Source organism: Leuciscus leuciscus (genome assembly GCF_965113295.1).
Source record: "Leuciscus leuciscus genome assembly, chromosome: 3".
Classification (NCBI taxonomy): domain Eukaryota; kingdom Metazoa; phylum Chordata; class Actinopteri; order Cypriniformes; family Leuciscidae; genus Leuciscus; species Leuciscus leuciscus.
In genome coordinates, this window is record NC_138727.1 from 40,866,190 (window position 1) to 40,875,706 (window position 9,517).

General features: G+C 41.0%; 1 long non-coding RNA gene across 1 annotated transcript; it reads right to left on the reverse strand.

Annotated features, from left to right (window-relative positions):
• Positions 1-3,856: 3,856 nt before the first annotated feature.
• LOC309495275 lies at positions 3,857-5,564 on the reverse strand. The gene is made up of 4 exons (XR_014204596.1): positions 5,475-5,564; positions 5,320-5,380; positions 5,141-5,237; positions 3,857-4,965 (listed from the first exon to the last, which is right to left on the reverse strand). It is a non-coding gene; the product is annotated as an uncharacterized lncRNA (long non-coding RNA).
• Positions 5,565-9,517: the final 3,953 nt, after the last annotated feature.

Here is a 9,517-nt window from a genome sequence, read left to right on the forward strand (position 1 = left end):
TACACCTGTGGAAAGGGACCTGATGAAACCCATGAATAGCCAACTTTTCCTTTTTATTTGTTGCATGAGGCATGCGTCTAATATCTCTTGTTGCAGGCATTTGAACACTGCTTTTCTTTACAAAGAACAATTGAAATAAAACTCAAGGAACTAAGCATATTTGCCCTTTATTAAACATTTAATGAAAAGTGTTTTTTTTGTGTGTGTTTTTTTGGCAGTGTTGTGTAATATGGCACATGCAACAATGTCACAGGCCCTGTCAGGTGTGCAACCCCTCAGACTTTTCCGACACTGAAATCTTCCCATTAGTTAGCCAAAGTTCATTTCATTGTGTGCCCTTGTCCTGGCTAGAGCTGCACTGTAACTGGTTTGGGTCAGGGAATGGGGTCATAAAACACCTTTCTGTTCACATAATCCCCTTCATTGAGGCCTTGATGGCAGTCTATGGTACCAATCATGTTAGTGAAGCCTGAGTAACATACTGTAATCGGCATGGTCATGATTGCATGATCTTCATAAAAAATTATGATAGCCTAAAAAAAAAAAAAAATTGCTTTAAAAAAAAACTGCTTTACAACATTGGGTCTTAAGTGGCTTGGAAATGCCACAAAAAAACCTAAAACTGTTTTTTAAACCTAAAAGCGCCAGGTAAACTCCGAATGACACGACAGACAGCACTTTCCATCAATTTCTCCGCATCTCTAATAGTGTAAAGGAAAGAGCCACTCGCAAATAATCTTAGGGCAATGCAAACAGTTTGTGCTGTAGTTAAAGCCTGACTCCGACAAGTCGAAAATAAATGTGCGTTTCCAACAAATTAATAATGTAAACGACAATCTCACGAGTCACGAGAAAAAAAAAATCTCAGAAAGTGCACTATATTGCGCTGCGCTGGACTTCCCGTATCAGCTCCGCTTATGAAGCCGCAGTCTAATCCTGTTTACATGAAATAAGCCTGCTCCCGAGCAGGCTTAAGTTTACGCACCTGTTGCTATGACAGCAAGTCCTGGGGCTCGTTCTTCGTGCGTTGCTTATTACATCCGAGATCAAATGACACATCCAAGATGAGATCATCGTGCTAATCATGATCTGGCTAACTCGATTCTTCGAACACACTTGCCAGATATGATTGGTATCGCTGGATTGAGTTATCTGAGATAATTGCGCGTTCATGCGCTGGTTGAAAAGGGGATATGTATCGATAGTAGAAACATTGATCAGCAACGCTGCTATTGGCTGTTCAGCGTGGCCAAAGAGCGCGCACAGTTTTTCTCCGCAGCAGAGCAAGAGAACTAATAGTCGAAGTTTATTCGGAATTTTAATGTTAAATCAAAACGCCAGGGAACACCTCAAAGCCTGCAAAAGCTAGGAGAGAGGGCTGGCAAAAAGTAGCAGACAATTTAAATCCGTTAGAAGTGGCCATTAGATGTTTTTATCACTTAGCCTATATTTTTGTATTTTAATAATTGCATAATTACTTTGTTCATTGTAATGTCAGAGTCATCACACGAGAACATGGGAACAAACAAAAGTGAAGTACAAAAATATTCTACATAATGGTAATTTTTTATTATATTATAGTCTCTTTTATAAAATATACTGTTAAATAAATGGATGTCTGTTTATAAAAGCAACCAAGAAAAAGGCTGAGAAAAAAAAAAGAAGAAAAGATCTTAGTAGCCTACACTGTAAAATAATTTTTGCTGCATTAAATTAAGGCTGTATAGTCATTTCAACTGTTAAATCTTGAGTAATGATGAATTGCTTTGACTTGTGAAAGTGAAAACTGATAAACTTATGTTAATGTAAAAATATTTTCCCCGAGTGTAGTTCATTGTAATGACATTGTGTTTTCCTCTTTTGTGCACTTTTACATACACCAACACTTGTATCTGTTCCCAAGAAAGTGGTGGCTGAAATATGTGCAGTAAGTGGACATTTTCTAACTTTCCAAAGGAAAGAAAGTATAAGACTTTGTAATGTCCATTTGTTTCCATTGCACTGGACAGTGAATAAACCCTCTCAGATAACTGTCATATGGAGGAACTAGCCTACCTGCAAGTGCATAAATAACTTTACTTAATTTATACTTGTATGCTTTATGGCAGCAATATAAGTTGCAGGATTCCACATCTACAGAAAGGCCTACAGAAGAGTCTGCACAGACAGAGGAGACATAGGCCTACAGGTGGGCATGTTTATCGCCAACTTTTCCTTTTTATTTGTTGCATGAGGCATGTGTCTAATATCTCTTGTTGCAGGCACTTGACCACTGGCTTTTCTTTACAAAGAACAATTGAAATAAAACTCAAGGAACTAAGCATATTTGTCTTTTATTAAACATTTAATGAATAGTGTTTTTTTGTTTTTTTTTTGGCAATGTTGTGTAATATGGCACATGCAACAATGTCACAGGCCCTGTCAGGTGTGCAACCCTCAGACTTTTCAGACACTGAAATCTTCCCTTTAGTTAGCCAAAGTTCATTTCATTGTGTGCCCTTGTCCTGGCTAGAGCTGCATTGTAACTGGTTTGGGTCAGGGAATGGGGTCATAAAACACCTGTCTGCAGGCAGGAACATGTCATAATCACCTATGAAGAAATGCAGTTCTGTTAGGATCAGCATAATACAGCAAGCTTGATATTTAATTGTGGAACTTTCCTTACCACTTTCAAATAATGTGCATAAATGTGAATCTCTGAAAATTCTTAAGTCATGCACAGATCCTGGCCTTTTTGCTTTCACATTTGTGATATGGAAGATTTTAGTCAACTGCCTTTTTTTATTTGATATAATATTACTAATGTGGAATAAGAATCACAGTAACTGGGCTGCACATTTACATTGTGAACCCCCTTTCTGTTCACATAATCCCCTTCATTGAGGCCTTGATGGCAGTCTATGGTCTAGCAGTCTATGGTACCAATCACGTTAGTGAAGAAGCCTGAGTGACATATCTGTAATCGGCATGGTCATGATTGTATGATCTTCATAAAAAATTATGATAGCCAAAAAAAAAAACAAAAAAAAAGCTTTTAAAAAATGCTTTACAACATTGGGTCTTAAAAACCTAAAACTGTTTTTTTTAAACCTAAAAGCGCCAGGTAAACTCCGAATGACACGACAGACAGCACTTTCCAAATTCCATCAAGTTCTCTGCATCTCAATAGTGTAAAGGAAAGAGCCACTCGCAAATAATCTTAGGACAATGCAAACAGTTTGTACTGTAGTTAAAGCCCGACTCCGACTAGTCGAAAATAAATGTGCGTTTCCAACAAATTAATAATGTAAACGACAAAAATAAATCTCATAAATCGACATAAATCTCAGAAAGTGCTGGACTTCCCGTATCAGCTCCGCTTATGAGCCGCGATCTAATCCTGTTTACATGAAATAAGCCTGCTCCCGAGCAGGTTCAAGCTTACGGACCTGTTGCTATGACAGCAAGTCCAGGATGAGCGTCGAAGAACCAAACAATCCAAGATCATGCCAAATCGTCAACAATCAAATCCAGCTAACTGAGTTAGCGACGTACGAAGAACGAGCCCCAGGACGACTAGTTTTGTGTTAATTTGAACTCATTCACAGTGTTAATGCGTTTAACACACTAAATGTGTCAGAAAGTTTACCAAAAAGATGTGTAAACGTGTAACATTTCCAGATTATGTGCTCTCTTTGGCTACACACATTGTGTTAAAAAATCCTAATCCTAAAATCTAAAATCCTAAACAAAACATTAGCATTTGACAAAATAAATATAAAGCCTGTGGTTGATTATCTTATTTATTATAATGAAATATCAACAATTAAATTTAATCCAAAATAGAATAATACAATTTAAAGCAGTCATAAAGGAAATGTCCAAAATAGGACGAAACAGTTATTTTCACAGTCTCATAGGTAACATGACACATAACCCCACCTTCAAAATAATTTAACTTATTTCCAAACATTTTTGGATTGCTGTACATTGGTGGCCAAAAGTTTAGAAAATATTAAGCATTTTAATGTTTTTGAAAGAAGTATCTTATGCTCACCAAATATTTAATTTGATACAAAAATACAGTAAAAACTGTAATATTGTGAAATATTATTACACTGTAAAACAGCTGTTTTCTATTTGAATACATTTTAAAATGTAATTTATTCCTTTGATGACAAATCTGAATTTTCAGCATCATACTTCAAGTCTTCAGTGTCACATGATCCTTCAGAAACCATTCTTATATGATGAATTTGATGCTGAAGAAACATTTCTGATTATTATCAATGTCTGTACTCCTCAATCTTTTCCACAGCATAGGAGTAAAAGTGATCATAAAAACAGTCTTTAAAAAGCCAACCTTTGGGAATAAGCATATTTTGTCCACCTTTGGGAATAAGTAAATGAAGTTGAACCTAAACCAAAATTAACTTCTCCTGTTCAGAACATAGTCTTGTGTAGCCAGACCTATCCCTAGACTCTATTGCAGCTTTTCTTGACCAAGGACTGCCCAAGAGGACATTTGACTGACATGTAACGCAACCATTCACAGTTCGTGTTTAGGGGCGTGACAATATAATGTCCCCACAACAACAGACTAGCATGCATCTAATAAATTATTCATTCATGAATGTTGTAAAAGTAAACTGCAACAACGGAGCCGCGAACTTCACATAGCCTACTTTTGAAAATCCAGCATTTAGTTGATCCTGGTAAGCGCTCATCACAGTTGTAAGCACAACGGCGTTCTTCTTCCACGAGGGGGTTTTGGTGTCACGGCGTTTGTGTCCAGGCAGACCGATGAAGAACACGACACGCACGTCTCCCGAACATCCTGTAGAATTCAACCAATTAGATTTGAAACTCCTGAAGTGTTTCCAGAAAAGTGTGACATATAAATCAGTCCCTTGTTCCCTGGATGCATGCATGTCCACAAACACAAATGTGCTCAGTTCTTCTTCAGAGAAGATCGCAGCTCCAACACTATATACAAATATAAGAGGGAAAGAGAGAGAGGAGAAAGTTACACAAGCATCAAATTGTTTTTAATCTCCATCATACTATAATTCAAAATATATATTTAAAAGTAACACCCTTTTGTCAGCATATTAAGCTGAACTGTAAACAAAATTATGCCAGATTAAATTTTAATACTTACATTTCCTTAATTCTCTCCAAAAATGCTGAGATTCATAGACGTAAATACTGCAATCAAGTATTTAGCCAATTTCAGCTTGTTTGCAGTGAAGGGATAGCTGTTTGAGACAAATACACAGTCAGATACATGCAAGAAATCCCCATGTGATGATATTTTTTTTCCTTCAATAGTTAACCCACCTGTGCGCTGATATGCTGAAATCATATTAGGCACCTTCCTGGTCAGATTGGACTCTTCGGCCTAATAATAGATCAAAATAATGCAAAAATAAGTTGTTTAGAATGCTTGATTTGATATGAATGAATGATTTAGTGAGTTTTACTGCAATGCTTACCTGAATAAATTCAATCTGATGAGACTGAACAAAGAAAATGGTCCATCCTCTGAATTGGTTCATTTGTGTAACGTTAATAAATATTAGACATAGGCCTAATGCAAAAGTCACTTATTTGATATAAAGTTAGCAAATGTAATGTTAACTTATATATTGTATGCTAGCCTGCACAGCACTAGTGGCTCAAGAGCACTTATCCCATATTGCTAATCATTTCAGCACACTTTCAAATCCTCTACGACTACATTTTAGACATAATCAAATCAATAAAGAGTAACGTTAGATCATTTTTAATACACCCTTACAGGTAACTTTTTGTGTATTGTAAATCGAGTACAATATACAGTACAATATAATTTACCATTGCTTGGCGAAATTTTGAGTGCAGAATCCATTAATTTACAGTGCCTTGCGAAAGTATTCGGCCCCCTTGAACTTTTCGACCTTTTGCCACATTTCAGGCTTCAAACATAAAGATATAAAACTGTAATTTTTTGTGAAGAATCAACAACAAGTGGGACACAATCATGAAGTGGAACGAAATTTATTGGATATTTCAAACTTTTTTAACAAATAAAAAACTGAAAAATTGGGCGTGCAAAATTATTCAGCCTCTTTACTTTCAGTGCAGCAAACTCTCTCCAGAAGTTCAGTGAGGATCTCTGAATGATCCAATGTTGACCTAAATGACTAATGATGATAAATAGAATTCACCTGTGTGTAATCAAGTCTCCGTATAAATGCACCTGCTCTGTGATAGTCTCAGAGGTCCGTTTAAAGCACAGAGAGCATCATGAAGAACAAGGAACACACCAGGCAGGTCCGAGATACTGTTGTGGAGAAGTTTAAAGCCGGATTTGGATACAGAAAGATTTCCCAAGCTTTAAACATCCCAAGGAGCACTGTGCAAGCGATAATATTGAAATGGAAGGAGTATCAGACCACTGCAAATCTACCAAGACCCGGCCGTCCCTCTAAACTTTCAGCTCATACAAGGAGAAGACTGATCAGAGATGCAGCCAAGAGGCCCATGATCACTCTGGATGAACTGCAGAGATCTACAGCTGAGGTGGGAGACTCTGTCCATAGGACAACAATCAGTCGTATACTGCACAAATCTGGCCTTTATGGAAGAGTGGCAAGAAGAAAGCCATTTCTTAAAGATATCCATAAAAAGTGTCGTTTAAAGTTTGCCACAAGCCACCTGGGAGACACACCAAACATGTGGAAGAAGGTGCTCTGGTCAGATGAAACCAAAATCGAACTTTTTGGCAACAATGCAAAACGTTATGTTTGGCGTAAAAGCAACATAGCTCATCACCCTGAACACATCATCCCCACTGTCAAACATGGTGGTGGCAGCATCATGGTTTGGGCCTGCTTTTCTTCAGCAGGGACAGGGAAGATGGTTAAAATTGATGGGAAGATGGATGGAGCCAAATACAGGACCATTCTGGAAGAAAACCTGATGGAGTCTGCAAAAGACCTGAGACTGGGACGGAGATTTGTCTTCCAACAAGACAATGATCCAAAACATAAAGCAAAATCTACAATGGAATGGTTCACAAATAAACATATCCAGGTGTTAGAATGGCCAAGTCAGAGTCCAGACCTGAATCCAATCGAGAATCTGTGGAAAGAACTGAAAACTGCTGTTCACAAACGCTCTCCATCCAACCTCACTGAGCTCGAGCTGTTTTGCAAGGAGGAATGGGCAAAAATTTCAGTCTCTCGATGTGCAAAACTGATAGAGACATACCCCAAGCGGCTTACAGCTGTAATCGCAGCAAAAGGTGGCGCTACAAAGTATTAACTTAAGGGGGCTGAATAATTTTGCACGCCCAATTTTTCTGTTTTTTATTTGTTAAAAAAGTTTGAAATATCCAATAAATTTCGTTCCACTTCATGATTGTGTCCCACTTGTTGTTGATTCTTCACAAAAAATTACAGTTTTATATCTTTATGTTTGAAGCCTGAAATGTGGCAAAAGGTCGAAAAGTTCAAGGGGGCCGAATACTTTCGCAAGGCACTGTATAAAGCTCTCTTCATTATCAGGAATTTCGTGTGAAAGTGAAAAAAATTATGTCGATTTTGAATCGGGTTTTCCACGCAAATTCGCAGCATTGATTAACATAAAGTTGCTTGGTTTAGCCGTGCTTCAGCTAACTTAACAATAGGTTACTGTCGTAACCCCGGTTCTCTGAAACATCGAGTGGAGAGATCCACCTATGGGAAGGGCATCCTGTACCTGACCTCTGCAGAAGCATCCAATTGCACCAAGTCTGGCTAACAGTCAGAAGCGCGCAGCCAATGCCAGGTAAGGCCACTCCCCCTTACCTAAGGCATATAGCTGTCAGGTGCGCTCCTCCCCCTCAGTAAGTATATTCGCTTCTCGTGCGGCAAGCGGTGGATCTCTCCACTCGATGTTTCAGAGAACCGGGGTTACGACAGTAACCTATTGTTCTCTTTCATCATCTCGTTTCGAGATCCACCTATGGGAGAGACATGGACAGCTCCCCGATTGCCCAATACACTCACAGTGAGGTTCTGAAGGCCAGAGAAGGACGGTCACCTCAGAGAGGCGTTGCCTGACACGTCCCACAAACATGACCCTGCAAGGGTGACGCCACGCTAAACTGCTGTGGGCAAGCAGGGCATGAAACATGCATGAGACACATACATGATAATGGCCCCCGCACCAGCAATGCACATAGCTAAACCCAAGAAGGAATGCAAATGCTTGGTGACAGGAATGAACACGGCCAGCCGGCCCATTCACTCCTCGTTGGTTAACCCAACGGGGCTGTGGGAAAGGGCTAAGAGGACCATACCCCTAGGACCGTGTGTGCCACCGAGGTTCTGGTGACATCCAACCGGTAGTAACGCTCAAAGGTATGAGGAGAGGCCCAGCTGGCCGCGGAGCAGATGTCCTGCAGTGGCACTCCCCTGAACAAAGCCCAAGAGGCGGCTAAGCCCCTTGTGGAATGAGCTCTGATGCCCCCTGGGGGCTGCACTCCCTTTGCTTCATAAGCCATAGTATAGCGTCCACAAGCCAATGTGAGAGGCATTGCTTTGAAATGGGACTCCCCTTGTGCTGGGGAGCCCTTGAAACAAAGAGCTGGTCGCTCTTGCGGAAAGCACTGGTCCTGGTCATATATGCTTGCAGAGCACGGACGGGACACAGAACATTCAGCCCCTGATCCTCCGGGGAGGCAAAGGGTGGAGGGTGAAAAGCGGATAGCTCCAAAACCTCCGAAGTGAACGCAGGGAAGCATTTCGGCATGAAGGCCGGGTTAGGCTTAAGGGAAACCTTATCTCCACTTAGGGAGAATTTGGCGCACAAGGGGTGAACCGAGAGTGCATGTAGCTCACTGACCCGTTTAGCAGATGCCAAGGCCGAGAGCAAAGCTGTCTTGAGGGACAGCAGCTTAAGGGAAATACTCCCCAGAGGCTCAAAAGGATACAGAGACCGCGCTTCCAGCACCATGGAGAGGTCCCACTCTGGAACAGATCTCCTGATGACCGGCAAAGAGCGGCGTGCACCCTTCATAAAACTGCGGGTAAGAGGGTGCTGCCTGACGGTGGAGTCCTCAAAACCCACATGACAGGCTGAAATCGCAGTCAGGTAGACCTTAATGGTGGAAAAGGACCTGCCTCTTTCCATGAGGTCTTGCAGGAAACACAAAATATCAGGCACCGAGCACTGATAAGATGTGAGACCACGCCCATCACACCACCCTTCGAACACTTGCCACTTACAGCCATATAGGGATCGCGTAGAAACGGCCCTGGCATTCTGATTAGTGGCGATTACACGCGGCGGGAGCCCCAGTGCATTTAGGTTCGTCCTCTCACGGGCCAGGCCCAGAGAGCCACCCTGTCCGGGTGGGAGTGGTAAATCTCCCCTTTGGCTAGGGACAGTATGTCCGTGCGAGGGGGGAGGCGCCATGGCTCGGCGTATAACAGAGGGATTATCTCTGCCAGCCACGGGGCTTTGGGCCACCTGGGTGCTATCAGAATGAGAGACAGGCCGTGCTCTCTCA